Source organism: Portunus trituberculatus, chromosome 42, assembly GCF_017591435.1.
Source record: "Portunus trituberculatus isolate SZX2019 chromosome 42, ASM1759143v1, whole genome shotgun sequence".
In the NCBI taxonomy this organism is placed as follows: Eukaryota; Metazoa; Arthropoda; class Malacostraca; order Decapoda; family Portunidae; genus Portunus; species Portunus trituberculatus.
The window spans coordinates 30,086,369-30,111,155 of NC_059296.1; the positions used below are offsets into that span (position 1 = coordinate 30,086,369).

The 24,787-nt window shown below is 43.8% G+C and overlaps 1 long non-coding RNA gene across 2 annotated transcripts in view; it reads right to left on the reverse strand.

Moving 5' to 3' along the window:
* The window catches only part of LOC123517422, a 237,060-nt gene that overhangs the window by 35,717 nt on the left and 176,556 nt on the right, over positions 1-24,787 (reverse strand). Inside the window, exon 5 of one of the 2 annotated variants that reach the window (XR_006678460.1) lies at positions 6,017-6,222. The exons of the other annotated variant lie outside the window; for it this stretch is intronic. This is a non-coding gene — a long non-coding RNA (uncharacterized LOC123517422). The remainder of the gene's footprint in view (positions 1-6,016; positions 6,223-24,787) is intronic. 2 annotated transcript variants of the gene reach the window in all.

Below are 24,787 nucleotides of genomic sequence, written 5' to 3' on the forward strand. Positions count from 1 at the left end.
CGATGGCCTTTCACCTCCGCCCCCCGTCCGCTCCTTTATCTTGCACTGTTGGCTTGATCTTGTGAAAACTGATCTGTTACGAAACCTGTATTACAAAATATGTGTGTGTGTGTTTCACTGTTTGATCTGCTGCAGTCTCTGACAAGACAGCCAGACGTTACCCTACGGAACGAGCTCAGAGCTCATTATTTCCGATCTTCGGATAGGCCTGAGACCAGGCACACACCATACACCGGGACAACAAGGTCACAAATCCTCGATTTACATCCCGTACCTACTCACTGCTAGGTGAACAGGGGCTACACGTGAAAGGAGACACACCCAAATATCTCCACCCGGCCGGGGAATCGAAGCCCGGTCCTCTGGCTTGTGAAGCCAGCGCTCTAACCACTGAGCTACCGGGCCGTGTGTGTGTGTGTGTGTGTGTGTGTAATTCACTGTTTGATCTGCTGCAGTCTCTGACGAGACAGCCAGACGTTACCCTACGGAACGAGCTCAGAGCTCATTATTTCCGATCTTCGGATAGGCCTGAGACCAGGCACACACCACACACCGGGACAACAAGATCACAACTCCTCGATTTACATCCCGTATCTACTCACTGCTAGGTGAACAGGGGCTACACGTGAAAGGAGACACACCCAAATATCTTCACCCGGCCGGGGAATCGAACCCCGGTCCTTTGGCTTGTGAAGCCAGCGCTCTAACCACTGAGCTACCGGGCGTGTGTGTGTGTGTGTGTGTGTGTGTGTGTGTGTGTGTGTGTGTGTGTGATTCACCTCGGCCGTCTGCTGGTCACCTAGCAAGTCTTCCCCATTACGGAGCGATCTCAGAGCTCATAGACCGATCTTCGGGTAGGACTGAGACCACATAACACACTCCACACACCGGGAAAGCGAGGCCACAAACCCTCGAGTTACATCCCGTACCTATTTACTGCTAGGTGAACAGGGGCCACACATTAAGAGGCTTGCCCATTTGCCTCGCCGCTTATCGGGACTCGAACCCGGGCCTCTCAACTGTGAGTCGAGCGTGCTAACCACTACACTACGCAGTGTGTGTGTGTGTGTGTGTGTGTGTGTGTGTGTGTGTGTGTGTGTGTGTGTGTGTGTGTGTGTTGATAATCTTCATGAATGCCACGTGACTGATAGGACACGACCAAGACATGATGAATACAAAAAAGAAAGATAAATGACAAGCAATCTATCTCTATTCTTAGCTAGCGCAGCATTGAAGATTATGACAGGGATACTGAAAGCTGATCGGAAGACTTGGAGGAGACTCATGAACAAGTGCTTCAGTGGACTACACAAACAGAGGTTGTAGGGGAGTGTACGGGACCGGCGAGTGTGTAGGACAAAGGTGATGACAGGGAGAAGTCTCGTGATGGTCATCCCTTGGAAACAGGACACGTCAAGCTTGATGGACGGGCTGGGCTGGAGTGCGGAACAGGCTTAGTGAGATGTAAAGAGAATGACCTAAAGAAGAAGTGTACGGTCAGTAGTAAGGATATGACTAATAACGACAAGTTGGAGCTTAGGAAGGTTATATACAAAAAAGACAATATTAATGATGAATAAATAGAGTGGTAGAAGAATTGAATATACACAATAATTAGACTGTTAGTGCCGAGTCCTAAGATTGCACAACTTTATGAATGGAGATGATAGGTGGAATTAAATATGCTTTATAAAGGGATTGCCTTACGGAGACCTGACGGCTTCTTGCAGCCCGTCACAGCGCTCTATAAGGCGGTCTACACCATGGTTTGTATTCTCAATCACTTCAGCGTCTATCACTATAACGTACGTACAACGTGTTCTAGGAAAAGTTACTAAGATTTTCAAGTGTTTTATTCATTATCTATTTATTTATTCTTATATATGGAAGACACTGGCCATTGGAAAATAAGATCAGAATCGAAATCATGGTCAAACTTAATCATCGAAAATTAGAGGAGGCGTCTTGAAACCTCCCACTTAAAAGAGTGCAAGTGTTGGTTGTATTAATAGTTTAACAAGTAACCAGCACTATCAACGACAACAACACCATTCAAAATTGAACTGAAAAATCTCTATGACCTTTGAAAAATTGCCCTGACGCGAGAACAAAGCGATTCTGAATAGGGTCACAAGCCGACTCCATCACATCTTCGTCACCAACCAGGCCAATCATCGCCACAGTGACGCCCTCATCATAATAATAACCACCACCACTACCACCACCGCCACCATCTCCTTCCCTCCCTCCCTCCCTCCCTCTGCCCCGCTCGTCTCGTGGCCAAAACATTATTATAAATCACGCCCACAAAAAAGAACTTCCTAATACAATTTAAGTTTTAAAACACGTCGTTAAACAACTTGTTCGCGGCGACCAGAGAGCAGGAGTCGGCATCCTGTTCCCACGCTCCCCCCTTGCCGTCCCCCAATGCTGAGACGGGGCGGGGAGAGGAGGGAAGGGGGAGGAATGGAGGCTTAGAGGGTCTGAATTTGAGGAATGAAGGGGGTGGTGTAGGAGGGAGGGGAGGGTGGAGGAAAGTTTCTGGAGTGTGAATGGGAAGACGGAGGAAAGGAATGAGAGCGAATGGGTTAGAGGAGAGAGAAAGGAGTGCAGGAGAGGAGAGGGACGCCTGGGTAAAGGTGCAGGATAAGGAAGGACCGCAGGATGAGCTGATGAATGGTAGGGAGACTAAGAAAAATGAGAGACTGGGAAGGCTGGAGATGGGATGGGGGATGGAACGGGGACGCTGCGAGGAGTGGTGATGGTGGAAGGGAACATGAAAAAGAACATTGTGGGAGGATCAACAGATGTGAACCTGAGTATGCATGTGTGTGTGTGGGTTAGTGGGTGGGTGGGTGGGTGGGTGCCTGCGAGCCCTGTAAATTGACGCGTTTAAGACGGAGATAAGCTAAGTAGAAGGTTAATAATCTCGTCATGTGAAGGAATCTTACTCGTTACAGTCAAAGGATATAAATTTACAGTCAAGGAGAAGCGAAGGGAATTTTTCACGCGATAAAGATGCAGACACACGTGCGCCCGGTGTGTGAAGCAGCGACTGTCCATGTCAACAAGAGCGGCTCGCTTGAGGCAAAGACAAGCACACAGCTGTCGTGCAGAACGTGCAACAGATAATACCCACGTGCTTGGCTTACACACACACACACACACACACACACACACACACACACACACACACACACACACACACACACACACACACACACACTCACTAAGATGCTGAATGTATACTCATTGTCCACAGTCAAGTTGTCTTGCTTCAAAGATGGATGGTCTTTTTTCGTTCCTGATCTTCAAAAAGGCGCTTCTTGATTCAAAGAAACACAATGAGTCTTATAGCCTTAACATAATAAATACTCAAACATGCACAAGTTTCCACAGATATTCACAACAATCATACACTATAATAAAATTTACCTCATGTCTGAGTCGTCATTCATTAAACAATTTACATGTACTCTCTTAGAAAACTTTCACGTCATGTTTTCGATTCGCGTTTCTTCACAAATTTGATAATCAGTGTAAAAAGTACCATATGGGTTACCAGAGTATCATGTCTTTCCATCAACTGTGTTAAGCGTTTCCTTTAATCCACACTTTAAAGGAGATGGGGTCATATTCTTAAATGTTTTGTTCACTCGTTACAACAATCAAGGCTGTTTATTTATTTTTTTTTCCACCGACAATATAAAATTCTATCAAATTGTTATTAGAAACATGAAAGTAGCCTTGAAAACTCCCCAAAATACATTTGTTAGAATTTGTTGAAATTAATCGAGACAAAAAACGACGAAAAGTTTTAAGATCACACGTAATACTGAGTGACCTCTCAGCCTGGGCAGTGTTCGATTCCCCTACCATCAGAAACTAATATGTACTTCCATTCACCGCTATCCTCTCGACAGAATTAGAACGCTCTTCTTATCGTTGTGTATATGTTAAGTAAAGAGATTTATAAAATAATGATGATTACGTGTGAAAAAATATATATACGACCAAACACAGCTAAATATGAGTTGAGAAGAATGTCCGGGATTAGAAGAGCTGCGGCTTTTGCTCTATAGGTTAGTCAGTTCACAGCCTGTGGTGAGAGTGGTGTGATTCGTTACACCATCTCACTTTTGTATCACCGTCAGCGGTATCATCCACCCCCATGACTTTTCTTGAGGCCGTTGAGAAGAGAAAAAAAAATACATGTGGAAATCAATATACCACAAATGAAAAGCAGATAAAAAGAAAGAAAAAAATGGTGGTGAAGAGTGAGCGAGCGGCGGCTGGTGTGAGGCGACGCAGCTCAACACGGCCTGGTCTTGTAAACCCGACGGTAAGTGACTAACAATATGTGATCCATCAACCCTCCGCGGACGCACTCTTTAGAAAATTATGCAAAGTTTTCGCGGGTGGTTTCAAAAGGGATGAGCGAGGCCGCTCCTCGCCGCCTCCGGGGCAAGGGGCGGTTGGGATCAAGAGAGACGCGTGCTGATAGACGCCCCGATGGTATCTGCGGGGCGGGGCGGCGGGGAAACATTAGGCACCACAGCCCCACACGCCACTCCACAGGTCATGTCTTCCTACGTGAGCTCGCTTCCTTCCTCGTGTGTTCCTCGTGATGACTGAGAACATAATTGCCCTTTACGATGCATTGAGCAGTGTGGGAGTGCTGGCAGACACTTGTGGCAGCACGCGATTGTGTAAATGAACGACTTGTGCCTGGGAACGAAAAAGATACACATAATCACAAGACTTTCCAACAAAGTCATAAGCCACCATGGAAAGGAAGACATAAAAAGAATAAAATTTTAAACTATCCAATCCTTCTCAATTCCGGCAATTAATCTTGACAATAAGCCGGTCAGATCCCGCGTGTGGCGACACTGGAGGGGAGCCGGGAAGGGGTGAGCCTCTCAGCGTCGCCAAGCCCACCACACACCACCTTATTCCTCCTCCTCGTTACGGTGAGGCCTTCCACGCTGACCAGCGCTGGGAAATTACTCTCTGACATGAACACCTGCTGGAGGAAAGATACCGGTAGAAATGAGACAGTTTCAGAGGTGGTAAGTGAGCAGAGTGACTCGGCGCGGGTGTTGGCAGGCCTGGCTTGATGGCGCGTCGCGGTAATCCATTGTTATGGTCATCAGTGTCGCCAGTGTAATGGCGCAAGATGGTGGCTGCGGCAGTAGTGGCGCAACCCACAATAATGGAGTTCGATTGTGTTGGGGGATTACAATGTCGTCGGTGCAGCATTTCCGGCGTGTTTGTGTTGGCCTTAACTACCTTGTGTGGCGTCACGGGGCTCGCCGCGCAGCCTGCCGCTGACGACATGATCACCTCGGGGCTGCTCCACTCCGCTGAGGGAGTGACACAAGGCCCTTGGGATACCTCAGTAACTAAAATGGTCTCAGTTTTCGAATTTTCTTTTTTTGACTGATAACTTTACTTCGGTTCCTTTCTTATTTTAGTTTGTGGCCAATTTCCTTCAAGCAACAGAAAGAAAATAAAGATTTTTTTTTCTGCATTATTATTGATGTTTGTACGTTACCCATTAATACATTACCTTTGTTCTTTGTAGTAACTATTCTTCAGGCAGGTGGAAGAAGCGTCACGTGATGGGACACTTTGCATCTTGTCTTGTTTGTGTGAGACTTTACTAAACAACCGAGAGAGAGAGAGAGAGAGAGAGAGAGAGAGAGAGAGAGAGAGAGAGAGAGAGAGAGAGAGAGAGAGAGAGAGAGAGAGAGACAGAGAGACAGAGACAGACAGACAGACAGACAGACAGACAGACAGACAGACAGCCAGACTAACAAACAAACAAACAAACAAACAGATAGACAGACAATGACAGACAAAAACAGAGACACAAAATCGGAAAAAAAAGATATAGCGAGAAAATTCCTTTTTTTGATCAATAGATAATAAAAAAAAATTAAAAAAACGTGCAAATGTACCAATCTGTCCGTCTGTCTGTCTGTGCATCAAATCTCACCCACAACTTACTTACCTAACGTCCTCTTCTGAGCACTGCCTTGACACACATCCAAACACGACGGCTACGCGGTTTGGGACACAGCGCCTTGTTTCCCTGCAGCGGCGATAAGGCGAGACACGTGCCTAGTCAGCTCCCCCCCATCGCAGTCACGTGACCTCGCCCTCTACCTTATCAACAGGAATCGGGTGCCGCGCAGTGAAGAGTGGTAGTGAAGAGTGCTGGTGAAGAGGGATAGTGAAGAGGGATAGGGAAAAGGAATGCTGAAAAGGGATTATTTGAAGAGTGCTAGTAAGGAGAAAGGTATGCATAAGTTGACTTCATAGAATGGGACTGATATGATCCGTACTCAGAAACGCTTTGCTCTCTCACCACGACTATTTTCAAGGCCACAGAAATGATTGGCGGAAATTTAAGATTGTTTCTACAGTTGATAATGAAGAAATTTTGTTAATCTGCCTCTAGAACCGTAAAAACATCTTTGAAAACTCGTGTAAATTTAAATAAAGACTTTCGAAATAGTAAAAGTGAAGTTCAGAAGTGTTTGAGAATACGAGCCACATTGCGAAGGACTCAATATAATACGTAGCCATTTGTGTTGAAAAGAAATGTGGTACAGGGGCTACGTATTCATGCCCACGTCAAGGTCACAGAACCACCTATAGATGCTTCAAGTAAGATATCTTTTATTTATCCATATTTTTATTATCTATTCCTCTCAGCGTTATTATATCAACTGTATTAAGTCATTCACTAATCCTTATCTTTATGCGCCGCAACCTCCATTCTTGCATCCATTTCTGTTTTTTTTTTTTTCCTCTTATCCTCTGCCTTGCTATGTCGACTATACTATAAATTAATCGGTATTTTCAGTCTTCACTTTCTCATCCCTTTCAACTTATTTTATTTTATTTCAGATTTGCAATTGAAGGAATTCAACACAATGGCACATAAAAGGTAAAATAATGGTCAGTTCACTTGTAGACCACCATCAAACAATTAAGAGGAAAATTCAGGAAACTTATTGTCACCCTTACTTTTTCTAACTCACTAGCGATTTTTTTTTTTTCCTTTGATTCATGTGAAATTTGGCTAACTAGAATAGAGACGACCGCGTTTGTAGACACTGCGATGTAAGTCAGAATAGTATCATGAGGCAACAACCTTCTATAGTGGACTCTAGAACACTTCTATGTTCCTGAGTGGTACCTAATCAAGGACCGCTCTTTCTATCCCCTGGTCTATTCTGCACCATATGTCCGGCCTCTGTCCAGCCTCTATTGATGAGCTAAAAGGAGCACAATGCAGTGAACCGCCAGCTGCCAGTTTCCTGCAGGCTCTAGCATCCTGCTTCGCCATATAACATTTCTCTATCAGGAAGCAGAGAGGAACTTCTTGAATCAAAATTAACAGACAACACACATTATTGAGAAGGTAGCTAATTTAATGGAAATCAAAAGTTATTAAATAAAATCAATTCCTCACAAGGCTGCATAGTTTTTCTCCACCAGGTAGTCAAGAATCATGCTTTGGATAAACAGAAAAAAAAATCCACAGTATATTGGCAAACAATTAAAAGGACTTGAATATCAAATCATTAACAACAGTCTCCGTTCATGTCTACATAAGTCCCCTCTAAAAGCTGCATAATGCCCCTCCATCACACAGTACAGAAACATGTTTTGAGCCAATACCAAAACGTAACCATTACATATTAACAAACGTTTCACTAAATGGACTCAAAGGTTAAAAGTCAGCACAAATAATCAAATGCAGTACCTTCTCCACCTTCTCCTGCACCAGTACAACGCGTCACCTCAGGCCACTCACTGACAAACACTTGGCTCATTCCGTTCACCCACGCGTCAATAATCAATTTCAATTATTAATGTAAAAAATCATGATCCATCCAGCACTGTAGGCAGAGAGCGTGTGAATATCTAGACACATCATCCCATTCATCTGCTTACACTCTTTTTTGCACCAATACAGAGACAATCAATCAACTTTCCCTCCCTCTCCTCCTCTCTCTCTCCCTCTCATATCTCTCCAGCTAATTCACTAATCCTTCCATATTTTCATCCCGGTACTGGGCGAGGGACGGTCGGCAGCAGGTCTTCCCACAGTCACCCTCACACTCTCACACTCTCTCACACTTCCCACCTCCCCTCGTCCTATTCCTCCTCCTCCTTCCGCTGTTGATCCCCGTAAAGCTTCTTGTATTAATTGGTGAGGATCTATAGGGATGGTAATCTTGCCTGGTGACTGTGTGAGGGACTGGCTGTGCATTTGCTGCGTATGTTTGGTGATGTGTTCTGCAGGAGGAGTGTGTACTATTGACTAAGGAACAGACGATGTCATAAAATCTCATAAATTTGATGTTTAAATGTTGTATGATTCTATATAGTTGTTATGATTACTACTACTTTCCTATGTTCGTAAAATCTCTCTCTCTCTCTCTCTCTCTCTCTCTCTCTCTCTCTCTCTCTCTCTCTCTCTCTCTCTCTCTATATATATATATATATATATATATATATATATATATATATATATATATATATATATATATGTGTGTGTGTGTGTGTGTGTGTGTGTGTGTGTGTGTGTGTGTGTGTGTGTGTGTGTGTGTGTGTGTGTGTGTGTGTGTGTGTGTGTGTGTGTGTGTGTGTGTGTGTGTGTGTGTGTGTGAGAGAGAGAGAGAGAGAGAGAGAGAGAGAGAGAGAGAGAGAGAGAGAGAGAGAGAGAGAGAGAGAGAGAGAGAGAGAGAGAGTGTGTGTGTGTGTGTGTGTGTGTGTGTGTGTGTGTGTGTGTGTGTGTGTGTGTGTGTGTGTGCGCGCACCCGCGCCCATGTATGTGTGTGCACGCGCATGTGTGTATGTGCATAAACGTGTGTGTGTCAATCAAACCCACCAAATAAAAGAATAAATAACTAAAAAAAAAAAAAAAACTCCATGGCTAAAGGCAAAATAATGGACAATGAAATGGCAATTAGGAACAGACGCACAGAGGGAAGAAAGGATCCAATATACACCGAACAGTGACGGGCGGTGACGGATGGCTCGAGCTGCCTGCCGCTCCTCGCCTGCCACGTGGAGAAGCTAAAGACTTACAGTAAACAAAACACCAACAAACCCAAATAACGACGATTCAATGTACGCTAACAAAAGAACACCAAGCAGTCGTCAATAAGAGCACACTTTTCTCTTTTTATACAGAACATTTATATTAATTTTGTCGGTTTCAAGCAAATATTCATTGTAACAATCATAGAGCAGGTCATTTAATTTTTACTCTATTTTTTTTCCATCTCTCTCCCTCTTTCACTCCTTGCTTAATTTTTCCGTTCTCTCTCCCTGCCCCCCCTCTCTCTCTCTCTCTCTCTCTCTCTCTCTCTCTCTCTCTCTCTCTCTCTCTCTCTCTCTCTCTCTCTCTCTTTCATTCTATTTCACTCTCTATCTTTCCCTTTTTTCTTTCCTCCTCCTTACTCCCTTCTTTCCTCTCCCTTCACTACTCCCTTTCTCTCCCTTTTCCCTCCCTCTTTCCCACCCTCTCTTTCTTCCCTCCTCTCCCCCATCCGCCTCTCACCTAGGATACAAAAGCCCTTTAAAATGAGCCTCACCATTACGCTAAGACTATAAATATGTTTATCTGAGCACTGTAGGTTAGGGCGTGTCGGAGACTAAGAGGATTTCTAGCCAAAAGTCAGACAGTTTCCCCGCCATAATCACGTAGGGAGGGAAGGGGAGGAGATGGCATGATGGGTAATCCCGAGGAGGGGAAGACGGAAGGGTGGGAAGCGTAGGGTGGGAACTGAAGGGAAGGAAGGGAAGGGAAAAGGCAAGAAGTCATGGGAGAAGTGACGATAGTGTTGGTCAATGAAGTGGTACAGTGGAACCATGCGTGCTTTGGGGTCCGAGGGGTCTCCAAAAGCACGGGTTCGAATCCTGTCCACGGTCTGAGTGAAGGTTGTGCTTCCTCACTCGAGGCAACGGGTGGGCTTTGAGATAGAAGTATCCTATCCTGTGTGTATGCTTTTTTATGGGATTGTTTGTGACTGTATTGATTGTAATGTTTTCTTGAGCATCGTTATTGTTTATTTTTAATGTAGGAGGGTTAGCCAAGGGGAAAAAAAGAAAAGATTAAAAAAAGGCCCACTTGAGTGCTGGTTATCAACAAAGAAGAAAGCGTCAGCCAAAATTGGGGAGCAAATGGCTCGATACCTCCCTCTTACAAGTTTAGTTCATGTTCTATTTTGGTGAGTTACTTATCTTTCATATTGCTACTTTTTTGTGTGTTAATGAGGTTCTGCAATATAAGGGAAATTGCTTGCAAGATAAAAGATGCCACACTTTTTGCTTCACCGATATATAGTAGAAATGTATCACGTGTTATATATTCTGTAGCCAAAATGTCGAACGAAGAAGAATAAAGGAGAGCGCGAGAGCAACAACCAATATATGTAAGGGAAATGATGGAAAAAATAAGGAAAACACAAGGATAGAAAAAGAGAAGATAAAGAGACGGAAAAAAAATATATTGCAGAAGAAAGGCATAAAGAGTTTCCCTGTTTATTTCTGGAGATGTCTTGGTGCTACTCTTCCTAAACTGTTAAAATATTTGCAGAAAAAAAAAGATAGTGAAATACAGAGTTTAGCAATGAAGTGGACTGAAAGCGTGAAGATACTGGTTAACTTCTGCATAATGTATAACTACACATACGATTTTTTCTGATCATATCTCCAATTATTTATTACTTTCAATACTCTCATGTTACAGAGAGAAAATATACTTACAGAAATTCTCACTATCATTACATTTATTATTACAAAGTGCTTATATGGCCAACAATTAAACAAAAACCTTGAAATTCTTCCCTGGATTCTGTATTTCCTCCTTCCAACGGCATAAACTCTTTCAAGACGAAGATTTCAATACACTTATCCCTTAATGTTTTTTTTTGCTTTCGACCAGTCACAGAGCTTACCATTTTTATTATAATTTTCTTGCTTCTGCCCTGTACCAATACTGCACAGAAAACATTAGGAAATAGAAAAAAAATCACAATAAATATAAAAACACAAAAGATCTATCTACACAAACCAGATCACAACTAATGAAACACAAAAAATAGCTAAGAATTATTAAACGCACATACAAGAAAGAGACGCCTTGTGGAAGATCAACGCTGGAAAAAAATGTCACTCCAAAATGTCTCTCTCTCTCTCTCTCTCTCTCTCTCTCTCTCTCTCTCTCTCTCTGCATCTCTAATCACTAAAAATTATTGCGATCGTAAAGCTCTGAACAATTTAGAGAAAGAGTCCTCCACATTTCCATTCATCTTTTTTTATCCTCCTCCTCCTCCTCCTCCTCCTCCTCCTCCTCCTCCTCCTCCTCCTCCTCCTCCTCAAAGTCTTGCTCCATAAGCTTCCTATTCTTAGTCATTCTATTTCTTATAATCGCCGTCCTGATCCTCCTCTTATTTTTATTCCTCTTCCTCTTTCTCCCCCTCTTTTTCTTCCTTCCTCTTTTCCTCGTCCCCCTTTCCACCTATTTCTCGTCTTCATCCTCCTTTTAGTCTTCGTCTTAATCTTATTCTTAATCCTCCTCCTCCTCCTCCTCCTCCTCCTCCTCCTCCTCCTCCTCCTCCTCCTCTTCCTCTTCCTCCTCTTCTTCTTCCTCCTCCTTTCATTGCTCCAAAAAAAGTCTCATTTTCCTTTTCGTCCTTCTGTTTATTCTCATTATCGTCTTGATCCTCGTCTCCTTTTTATTTATTTTTTTTTTGCTAGTTCTCTTTATCTTCCTTCTCCTCCTCCTCCTTTTCCTCCTTCTCCTCCTCCTCTACATAGATTGAGCAACAATCCTCTCTCAGCCTCCCCTCCTTTGCCCTCCTCATCCTCCTCCTCTTCCCTCTGCGGCGACAACCACTACCACCACCACTACCACCACCACCACCACCGCCACCACCACCACGTCATTAAACTGTTGGCGCAAATCCCGCTTAATTCAAACATAAATTAACAAGCTTAGCACCCTCGCCACACTCCCTGTGAAAACATCAAACAGGATCATCCTCGGTCGCGTAATGTGTGCGGCGGCGGGCGGGCACGCGGCCGACGCCCTTACCGCCAGATTCACAAGACCCGGTTTTCCGCGGCGTGTCCAGAAATTCCTACGTGTTGAAAGGGCCCTTGTGGCTTCGGTCCCAGGGGTGAGTTTTCCGGCCAGGGGGGGAGACGCAGTGATATACTCCAGGCGATCCCTTATTATGGCGGTCGCACGGGTAAGCTTTCTCAGAGTCGGTGCAACGTTAACACTATGCACTGAGAGAGTCACGCGCCCCTGTGTCCCCTGTGTGTCACTCCCCTCTCGAGCAGTGGTGTGCTTCCTGAGACAGACCCACGAGTACATTTCTAAATCTGATGCTTCTGTCCCCTTCTTGTGCCGTAGTGTGCTTCTTTCTGTGTCCTTCTCGTACAGCGGTGTCCCTTCCTACTGTCTCCTTCTCGTGCTGTGGTGTCTTTCCTTATGTCCGGCTCTCGTGCCGTGGTGTCCTTTCTTCTGTCCCATCTTGTGCCGCGGTGTCCTTCCAGAGACAAACCCAGCAGCATATTTCTAGGATTTGATTTTTCTGTACTGACCTTTACTTTCCCTTGTTTTCTCTGATGTACCATAGATGCCATAATGCCTGAACTGCTGTAAATACCTCCCTATGTCACTCTATGTTGTCCCTTCAAGTAAACAAAGCAAACATTAGTGCATTTCTAAGATTACATTTTTTTCTGTCCTAAACTCTACTTTCTCTTTCTTCTCTGATATACCTTAAAGATTAACGCTTTCACTGCTGCACTCCCTCCCGCCCCTACTTTCTTTTCGTGTCGCCCCTCAAGGTAAGAGATATTTAGTTACGAGTGCAGATCTATGGCTCAATATTCCTGCCCTGACCTGCATTTTCCTGGTTTTCTTTGGTATGCTTCAAATATTAACCTTTACGTTACTTGGCTATTTTATTCCCCACTGTCAATCACAAGTTCTTAGACACTTATTGTTGTATTTCAGTCTTTCAAATATTTCCGTAGCTAAGAAAAGATACGATAAACTTCCTATTACTTTTCTTTTCTATGTGTGAACAAAATCAGTGTTTACAGAAGGAAGTTGTCTTTTATTTCCTGGTAATATACAAGCTGTGGAAAAAAGGAAAATTGCTCTTCTATTTTCTGTTTATAAATAAATGCACTGCTTGAATGTTATATAAAAAAAAGAGAACACAAAAGTAAGTAGAATCACACCTTGAGATTATTTACACCTCCCTGAATTCACGCCACAGAGTGTGTTGAGGAATATGTGCAATAGTCTTTCCCTGCCACATTATGATCCGCTCCCTTCCTCGTTGCTACTACACTAATCCTTCTCTCTCTGCCTCTGTCTGTCTCCCTGCCACCTTCTCAAAATCGTCTACCCTTCCTTTAGCCCTTCACCATTTGTTCGTTGTCTCTCTCTCTCTCTCTCTCTCTCTCTCTCTCTCTCTCTCTCTCTCTCTCTCTCTCTCTCTCTCTCTCTCTCTCTCTCTCTCTCTCTCTCTGCCCTTCCTTCAGCTCCTCCCCCCTTACCACTCCTGCCCGTACCGCCCCGTTCTGCCTCCCTCTTCTCTCTCCATCCTCCCTGCCGATAAATAACTCGCCGCCAGCAAGGCACGCGACCTCCACCGTCACGCACTGGCAGGACCTTCGCCCCGAGCTGACAGGGCGGAGAGAGAAGCCCGTGCGGGAGACAGGCAGGCGGCGATGGACGGGGAGGAGGTGGTGGCGTATGAAGAGAGGTGTTACGGGGTTGAGGTGAGTGTAGTACTAAAACCCTTATTTGTAAGATGTTGAGTTATATTTACACAAAGGAGAGATGCGTGAGGGGAGAGTTACGGGCTGAGGTCAATGTTGTATTTTTTTGTAAGAAGTCGGTTTGTACGATGTGTAGTACAGATGCTGGTTGTCTGGTATCTTGGAAAAAAATGTGTGTTTAGTATGGAATGTGTTGATAGTTATCTCAGGTTATACATATGTAAGTAGTGTGGTCTCTGGAAAATCTTGATGTTCAGTGGATATTGCAAGGATAGCTAAGAACAATACCTTATAAGAAAACTGATAATAATGTGCACTACAAATCCAAATTCTTAAATATCGCAAAAAAAAAAAAAAAAAACGTGAAAATTTAAATATAGTAATTTCCGCGAATGTGTGCGAATAAGCAACTCTGCAACGTAAAACAGCAAAATATTATCCTCGCGAAAAAAAAAAAAAACTTCCAAAGTAACTGCAACGTGATTTCAGAATTCTTTATTTTTTTTACCAAGACTAGCATTTATTACTGCACTTGTCAGTTTCATGTCATGGTGTTAGGAAAAGAGTCGTGTAAATGACATGGTCTCATTATTTCCGCTTTTGACATAGAAATTAAACTTTATTTCTCCGTTTACTCTAAAAGGGTGAAAAATATAACTTACGCAGGAGAAAGACAGATTGACCAGGGGGAAGATTTATGGATGCAGTGAAACGAGACATGCTTTTAATTGGTATGAGAAAGGAAGGAGCATACGACCCAGTGTGTTAAAGAATGTTAATCTGCTGCAAAGAACACTGACGCGAATACGCAAAAAATGAAAAAAATTAAGACAAATGATTAACTATCTCTAAAATCACACAATAAGCTCCATCGCAAACATCATTACGCAAAGTACAGTAGATGCGTCACTAAATCCCAGCAACTTAATATAAATGGAAAACGATAAACGAACGAATTACCATTAATAGACTCAAAACTAAACAATACGGCTTATCATAGATTTCATTATTACGCGAAATACACCAAATGCATCAGTAATTCCATATAACTAAAATATGCATGGAAAATATACATTATCGGCCGGCTTGAAATCAATTAGCTAGCTACATAAAATAACATAGCGAGGAAAAGAGAGCAAATAATAAATACGTTCATTAGTAAATCCAAGTACATTTAATACATAATATGAAAAAGGTGTTATTGCCAGGCTTAGAAACAATTAGGTGATACGACTAAAGGAAACAAAGAGTCACACACACACACACACACACACACACACACACACACACACACACACACACAAAAGATATCTCAAATTCTCAACACACACGCAAAAAAAAAAGATATCCCAAAGGGCCGCCGTGGTACAGTGGAACCATGCGTGCTTTGGGATCCTAGAGGTCTCCAGGCGCACGGGTTCGAATCCTGTCCACGGTCTGAGTGTAGGTTGGGCTTCCTCACTCGGGGCAACGGTTTCCTAGCGGGTGGGCTTTAAGAGAGGAGGTACCCTAAAAAGTATCCCCTTTTGCCCATAAATTTCCGTGAAAAGCCCACATGGTATAAAAAAAAAGTCCCAAAACAAAAATAAAACATCTAAAACTCCCACACACACACACACACACACACACACACACACACACACACACACACACAATCTTTACAGGCATCTACAAGAGCGAAGAAAGGATAAAGATAATATATGTATGTTGTAGTTTCTTTCTAGTGTAGTGTTGAATGCTGGTGTTGCTACGGAAGGAAGTGTTAGCCCAGGGAAATTGTTGCATACTTAAGTACTTTAGACAAAAACAGTGATAAAACAGATAACCTATTCTTTTTACTCTCTCTCTCTCTCTCTCTCTCTCTCTCTCTCTCTCTCTCTCTCTCTCTCTCTCTCTCTCTCTCTCTCTCTCTCTCTCTCTCTGTGTGTGTGTGTGTGTGTGTCTGTGTGTGTGTGTGTGTGTGTGTGTGTGTGTGTGTGTGTGTGTGTGTGTGTGTGTGTGTGTGTGTGTGTGTGTGTGTGTGTGTGTGTGTGTGTGTGTGTGTGTGTGTGTGTGTGTGTGTGTGTGTGTGTGTGTGTGTGTGTGTGTGTGTTGCTCATAATAAACGAATTAAGGAAGACTAGAGCATAGTATGTACAAGACACCACCTCCAGTAACAACAACAAAAACAATATCAACAACAACAACAACAAAAACAACAACAACAACAACAACAAAAACAGCCAACATCACCATACTAACACTACGGAACACTCCCTCACAACGCAGCAAACACACCACCGTTCCCTCACCACTCTTCCCTCAGCTAACCCAACCCAGTACCTTTTCCACGCCGCCACACCCCCTTCCCCGGGCCACTCCTCGTCCTTAATCCCTTTCATTCGCTTACACTCTCCTCCCAGGCTGGCAATCCCTCTTCTTTTCCTCCCTCGCTTACCTCCCTTGCTCATCGCTTCCCTCCAGCCCCTCTCCCCGCTTCTCTCCCCGCTGAGGCACGCGACAGCCCGGGTAATGATGTTATTAATCCTCACTTAGACTGGGTGTCCGTGGAGCGCCCGAGGCAAAGGCTGAATTGTGTGTCTCTCTCTCTCTCTCTCTCTCTCTCTCTCTCTCTCTCTCTCTCTCTCTTTCATATACAAAAAAAAATGTTCCTTACCTCTCTGTTTTCTTCTCTTTCCTTCGTTCATCACTTTCTCTCTTTCTCTTTTCCTTTCGTTATTTCTCCCTTTCTAGTTACATTTTCCATCCCTCTTTTTTTTACTGTTCATCACTAACATGCATTCTCTCTCTCTAGCTATTTTTCTCTTATGCATTCCCAATTCCCTTTATTTATTTATTTTTATCTTCTTCACTCTACCTCCTTCTTTTCTTATCTCACAATCAACATTTTTTCTTTCTTCAACATTCTCTGTCTCATCATTCATTTCATATCGTCAATTTATTTCTTTTCCTTTACCTCTTCGTCTCTCTTTTCGTCTCTCTGAACTACATTGTGAACAACTTTTGCGCTGAACTACCAATGATAGAAAAACTGTAGATGAAGTCACATGTTTTTTTAGGTGTGTTAAGATACATGAAGTGACTGATTAACAATATTTTTACATTACTGAAAGAAGAAACCGTGACATGAATCCGCCTATTCACCTCTGTGGCCTTTGAAAATAGTCATTGTGATGAAGCAAAGGGTCTCAGTCATCACTTCTTCCTTCTTCAACAATCCTTTTCTCTCTCCTCCCTCATCACTCATTACTCCATCACTCTCTCTTTCCTTCTATCTCCTCCGTCACATCTCCTTCCTTCAGGCGGTCCGGGCTCCACCAAGTCCTGCGCTGTCAGCTTAGTTAGGTTAGGTTAGGTTAAATCTCTTATCTGCTCTAATCTTCCTTCATATTCCTGGGAAGAGAAGGTCTCACGCCGACGCTACACAATACAACACACGTCCAATGCCAAGTTGTTCTGAGTGATGCTAATGTTCCTCAGGTGTTTAGTGTGTGTGTATGTCTGTATGTGTGTGTGTCTGTATGTGTGTGTGTGTGTGTGTGTGTGTGTGTGTGTGTGTGTGTGTGTGTGTGTGTGTGTGTGTGTGTGTGTTCATTAGATAAGAATTCGTATGTTCTCCCATGTTTTCATTCGCGATTCATCTTGTATATTTTTTCTCATGTAATTTTCCTATTTTTACTTTCATTCTCTCTCTCTCTCTCTCTCTCTCTCTCTCTCTCTCTCTCTCTCTCTCAGAAATGGACGTAGAAGGAATAAGAAAAAGGAGAAAGAAGAAAGAAGAAGAGCACGGTTACCACTCCACTCTCATGACTGGAAATGCCATCTTTGATTACACAGTCTGCTCGGCTGGTTGACTGACCGCTTGCCTCACTGTCAGACTGAGAGGCGCGCTGGATGACTATGATATATAATTCTTTATCACAGATCTATAATTATACATCCTTCACTCTTTCTAAATGTCTCCTGCTCTTTAGGTGTCCCAACAGAAGAGAACATACCACTAATGTGACTCTGAGGAAGAGGACGAAAAGCAAGTGGAGATTTTTACGAGTGACACGGTGAGGGAGTGGCTGGACGAACACTATTTCTTTGACGAGCATGTGTGGAGCACCGTCATGGCGAGTGTTCATCCCACGCCATATGTTTCAAGGTTACGTGGAGACCCTCGTTCACTCAAATGGCGATCAATGCAAGCTATTGTACAAGGAGAACAAACAACACTCACACCGCGTGGAGGTGGTTAAAAGATTGTACATAGGCAAAAAAAGCTGCGCATGTATTGATGTCACAAATGTAACTTACGAGAACATGATGTGAAAGTTTCTGCATCAGAGGAGTAAATATGTACATGAAGAGACGATTGCCAGAGCACGAGATCAACAGTTTGTTTCTACTGTGTCCCAAAGATGACATAGGCCTCACTCATCTACAGCTGATCACCTAACACAACAACAAATAACTGCAGCTCTGGCAGGATTACATTAAAATGGTTGAAAAAAAAATACACACCAGACTAAGAGAGTTGACTAACAAGAAGAGATTATTATCACTACATTCTCCAAAAAGTCTTCACTATGAAAGTGAGTAACATTCAGACGCAAAAGTGTGAGCGGAGGAGAGGTGATGGGCTACTTGAAATATGTGCTGTTGCTAGAGTGCAAGGAATCCCCCAAGAAACACTCACTCAATCAGTATATAGCGTAAATAACGACGATCAGGATATAGAATTGGACTGTATGAATGAAGTTTTGCAAAACACACACACACACACACACACGCGCGCGCGCCCGGTAGCTCATTGGTTAGAGAGCTGGCTTCACAAGCCAGAGGACCGGGGTTCGATTCCCCGGCCGGTTGGAGATATTTGGGTGTGTCTCCTTTCACGTGTAGCCCCTGTTCACCTAGCAGTGAGTAAGTACGGGATGTAAATCGAGGAGCTGTGACCTTGTTGTCCTGGTGTGTGGTGTGTGCCTGGTCTCAGGCCTATCCGAAGATTGGAAATAATGAGGTCTGAGCTCTTTCCGTAGGGTAACGTCTGGCTGTCTCGTCAGAGACTGCAGCAGATCAAACAGTGAAACAGTGAAACACACACACACACACACACACACACACACACACACACACACACACACACACACACACACACACACACACACACAGTATTACAGACCAGGTGACCCAGAGACATCTCCTGAATTGACATTCTTTAACAACACTTGCATACCGCGTATTACTAAGAAATAAGAATAATTCCTAGCCGTGTAACTCAATGCATATATGCTCTCAATATATGAGATTGCTCGTCGAATGCTTTAGATAAAATAGAGATTTCCTGCCTCATCCTGTAATTTTTACGCACCACAACCTATACTCTCGTTTAACCATTTGTTTGTTAAGGAGGACACTGAGACAGTTACCTGAGTTCCAGAGTACAGACACAAGATTCCTGTACGTATAAATTTCACCCAAAGTACTTTTTTTTTCTATTTATGACAAATTTCCTTGATCTAACCTAACTAGAAGAATAAGTTTATCAAAATAAAAAATCATTGAAGAGGAAACCTTACAGATGGAACGTCTAAACCACAGATTTACAAGGGAAGGAACTAAAGGTACCCGGCTACTTCAATTCCCAATGTTTCTCGTCTCTGACAAACTTCACTTTCTAACCTAATTACTGTAAATCTCCCTTATTTTAAAATAGATCTCCTAGTTAATTGTAATGTTTAAAGAGAAGGTTTACACTTAGCCGAACTAAAAATAAAGCATAGAGTTCCAGGCTGCTTCATATCGTGGTGTTTCTCGCGCTACATAGTGAAGAAATGCTCACCTCTCCCTCCCTCCCTTTCTCGTGTTTCGGACGCCTCGCAGTGAGTGCTAATGTGCCGTCCATTACAAGTGATTGAAGGGCTAATGGCTTAAGGGATTAAAACATTATAAAGGATCACATCGCTTACAAAAAAGTATCGAATTCCACAGTTAACCCTTCTTGATATCGTGAGGAGATTTTTATAGCGTCCACGCATTGCCGCGGGTGTGAGTGCGCGCGTCTGGATCGTGGCTATCATGGGCTATCGTGTCCCATCAACACTCGCCAACACCAGTTTTTCACTCGTAGCGTATCGTTGTCTATGAACTCTGATGAATTGGTGGCCCCGTGTAATGAAAGTCCCACGGCTGACGGTCATTAGTGGCGCGCATGACACTTTATGATTGATCACGTGACGCTGACGAGGCTAGTTCAACCCTTTGTAGGTTTTTTGTTGAGTGAGCAGCGCTACCAAGCCTGCCCGAGTCAGACAAGGGGGGATTAAAACACAAAACAACATTCAGTCATTCCTACATCGTAGAACTTGTAAAGATTTACTGTTAAATCACATGAAAATGAAGAAAAATATGTAGTGTTCAGTGTCAGGTAAACTATGTAGACGAGGACGAGTGAGTGAAGAGCGTGAGGCTGAGGTGGACTGGCAACAGTGACTAGGCGAGGCGAGGCGAGGCGAAGAGGTGAGGAGAGGCGAGCACGGCTGAAGGTGAGCGATAAGGATCAATTATCTGAGCTGGAGTTTGAAGTTATATTACATGTGTGATCTACGTGATAAGTGGGCGAGAGACACGTGGGTCGCGGAATGGGAGGCGGAGGTGGTCTAGGGGCGTGGGACGTGGAAGGAGGGTAGGGGGATGGCTCCTGTGGATTGTGGGATGATACTCGCGGCGGCAGAACCAGTTTGTCTAGTTAGTCTCTCTCACACACACACACACACACACACACACACACACACTTAGTCACGTCGTGGGTGATGTGCACGGCTGAGTGATGAACAAGTGAACCAACCTTCCACTCGGACACCAGTCCTGTGGGCGCGTCTGTCTCTAGTTGTGCTTGTATGTGCATGTAATATATAAGGAAGTATATATAAGTACATATGTTTTGTTGCTTTGTTTTCCCCTTACAGTGTGTGTGTGTGTGTGTGTGTGTGTGTGTGTGTGTGTGTGTGTGTGTGTGTGTGTGTGTGTGTGTGTGTGTGTGTGTGTGTGTGTGTGTGTGTGTGTGTGTTTGATAACATCGGCAAAGCATAACTCTGAATAAAACACAGGTATTTGTATGCATTTATCATTATCCAACGTTCATTATATCAAACGCAAGACTTGTGTGGAGTTAACTCTAAAGTTTTCGTATGATCTTCATAAATTGTAATTTCTTCATTGTGTTGGTTAAATTGAATTGGCTTTATGTGCATCAGTATTATTCGTCAGTCTGCATTGTTTATTGTCAGTGAATTACTGCTACTATTGATATCAGAATAGGCGTGGTCAAGTGAACCGCCCCTAATAACGCTACCACGTACCTTTCCCCGCGGCACTTTCCTCCTCACCCAGCGTCCGTCAACCTCCCTCATCCCCTTCAATGACTCCCGTCCTTCATAATGGACACCTTCCTTAAACCTCAATTTCTACCCTTCCTTCGGTACCCTTCATGTCGCCGTCTCCCTTCCCTTTTCCCCTTTGCCTCCTTCCACTTCTGGCCGGCCTGTGACATACTCCCAGGCGAGGCAGACCCGCTGGACTTGACCATAACAGACAGATCTGCCCAACAACGTGTTTTCGGTCGAGTGGGCTAACAGAGGGCTGGGCCGGGGCGATAACTGGTGCGGCGGCCAAGCTGGAGGGGGACACTACCTGACCATGAAATGTTGTTAGGGTGGCAGGTCCTCTCCCCTCTGGATCATGGCCGCCTCCCCTCTCGATCACGGATATTGGCTAAAAGGTGATACGCCAGTCGCTTTGTGTCCCCTCCTCCCGCGCCCTCACGCCAGGATTCCGGTCTCATAGCTTTTTTAGCTCTCCAGTTATAGTTTGATCTCCCTTCCTCCCCGGGCGGTGGCGGCGGCGGCGGCGGTGGCTCCCCCAGTCCGTGATGTGTCTGTCGTGCGCGTCCTGTGTCTTTCTCCCGTGTCCTCCCTCTTGTTTGTGAAGCATTTTTCCACATTTTTCTCTGGTGCAATCTACGTGGTTCTTTTTCGTCCGTATGGCATCAATAGGATTTTTATACCAGTAGTTCCTCACCTCGCTTTGAAGACGTTCGTTTTTACATCTTCTACATCGGAAATCCAATTTTTTCACTAATGTTATAATTCATAGATTGACGTTTTTTCCCAGTCACTTGTTGAGCATTTATCTGGAATAAAAGTTTGTCTTTCCATGCCCAGTGAACCGCGTTAAGGAGACGGCTGGTAAACCTAGATAACAGGAATGGTTGGGCTGCTTCCTCACCATGAAATGCTGTAAGGGGCGACCCTCACCCGCCGGTACACCCGCGAAGGCCACCAGCAAGGCCCAGTGAGCAGCACTGCACGGCGGAGGACGAATCCTCCCTCACCAAAACTCTTTATTTGTGAACCTAAACTGGATGTAGAAATGTGAATACAGTAAATGTTTACCCACGTCAATGAAGTTAAGTGCCCCTTCCTCGAAAAATGTATGCATTATAAACTCCAAAAGATCTGGAAACATTCCGAATAAAGTATAAAAAAGTAAATTAAAATAGAAAAAAAATCTTGTCATTAAAAAAACACACCCACAGACAAACAGTAGTTAAAACTATCTTCCCAAAAACACAATAACTCAAACCGTAGCTTTCATTACAAAAAAAAAAAAAAAAATCACTGTAAATGAAAAAAACGTCAAGTGACTTAAGAGTACGTATGTCAATGAAAAACACACATTACTAAAACATACAAAACACATACAAATATGTTGAGTAATAAACATAAAAAAAACACCTGAAAATCAATGATACCTGAGCGAGTTATTGTCAGCGAACTACGGAGACGAGCACGTGAAGGGGCACCGGTCATGGAGGGGGCATCGAGAGACTGGCCATGGAAAGGGCAAGTGGAGCGGCACCGGGACAGAAGAGTGTGCATGGAGGAGTCATTGAACCAGGATAAATCACAGGAAGACTTACTTGACTACGGAGGTAACAAGTGAATACAAGCTGAATAAGGAAAGGAAACGTGAAGGAGCATGGAGTTTCAGAAGGAGATTGCAAGGAATGGTTTAATTGCAGAAGAGACACTTTGAGGGGCACCGGGCCAGGGCGAGGTACACTGGGGAGCTACTGAAACAAATGAAGGCCAGCGAACTAGTATTGAGTGCAGGGACAAGACTAGGAGAGAATGCTACAGGCACAGCAGAAAACCAGAAAAGGGTATGTCTGGGGCAGCAGGCGGCGCTGAGTGAGCAGAGACCGCGGGTTGGTATTCGGTTTCCAGAGCTTGAAGTGAAGCGAGTGGAAGGTAATTGAATTAGTGAGTGGGTGTTGTGAGTGTTGTCCGGCAAGGAACTAATGTAGGAGGCATTGTGTACTGGGAAGGCAGGCTGGGAGAGGCTTCGGGAGGATGGGAAAGGGATGGACGACCATACTCAGGATGGGAACTAAGGGAAACCAATATGAAAAAAAAATGTATATAGTTTGGAACACATGAAATGCAGGTGTGTGTGTGTGTGTGTGTGTGTGTGTGTGTGTGTGTGTGTGTGTGTGTGTGTGTGTGTGTGTGTGTGTGTGTGTGTGTGTGTGTGTGTGTGTGTGTGTAACTTTTTTTTCTTAGCACCAGATAAAAATAAAAACTAATATCATACGATTGTACTTTATTATAGTCGTTAGTCTAAGTTTCAATACCTCAAGTAATTCATCAGTTTCTTGTCGTTACGTTCTTCTTCCAGCTTTCTGTATTTTCTTATGCCGTGGTATTCTAATAAATAGATTAAGGTACCTACACCAAAACTGAAACGTGAATAGAAATATGTGACTTACATCTTTATTCATAATTTTTTTTCTTAAATATTCGTGCCCAGCGGTCCTAATCGGTCTCATCACACCAGAATACTATTTATTCGTAGTTGCAAGTAGTAGCGTTCATCAGAAATATTTAAGAAAAAACAATCACAGCCATCATCATTATCACTTTGCTCAACGTCTTTCATTTCCTTTCCTGTGTTGGAGTGTATGTGTGTGGAGCAAATGGTCTTTTCACCTGTCTGCACTTCTCTATTAAGCAATGTTTCCAATCGGAGTGACCTTCACCTACAGGCAACTAGAGAGTAAATTGAAAAATAGTAATAACAGTAAATAAAATTCAATTCATCCTAATAAATAACAATGAAATGTGTTAAAATGAAAAAGTGAGTGACATTCTCAATACGAAAACGTAGAATGGCACTGAAATAAGCAACACAGCGAGGTCGCCCCGCGCCGCGCCGCCCCCATGGAGAGCCAGCCAGCGTGACGGGGCGTTGGGAGGCGAGGGGCCCGTCGCTCCCTAGGGGGAGTTGTGGCTCGCTCACTGCAGTCTGTTGGCGACGCATGAGTGATCACTAACGAAAGAACCTGACGACACGCGCCTGATGCCACTACCGCTACCGCTAGCACTACCACTACCGCCGACGCCCTCCACCCCGCCGGGTTGAGGGTTCACGTCACCCTCTGTTTTAATCAGCAAGTGTCCCCTACCGGCACGCAAAGCAAATTTGACACCGGGCTAATGATACTCCAGGAAGAACAAATAATGTGGGAGTGGCCCCAATATTACTGTAGCGCCGAATAGTCATTGTAGCACCGAAAAGTCACTGTAGCGCCGAAAAGTCATTGTAGCGCCAATGTCATTGTCGCACGAGACAGCTACTGTTAAACTGTGGCCTATGGCAATGCCACTCAACCTGGATGTATGGATATGGTGTACCACAATGTTTTATTTATTTTTTTTTTTTTCAAAAGGTACGTGAAAATAAAGGGATGCGTCACATTTCCATTAATGATATTAAACGTGATCTTTTTAAGTGAATTTATCAGAAGCTTCCTGAACGGTGCATGAACTTTGAAAAGCTAAGGGGAAACTAGACTATGGCTAGTCACGAAATGAGTGTGGCGCTACGATCACGGGAACACCAACCA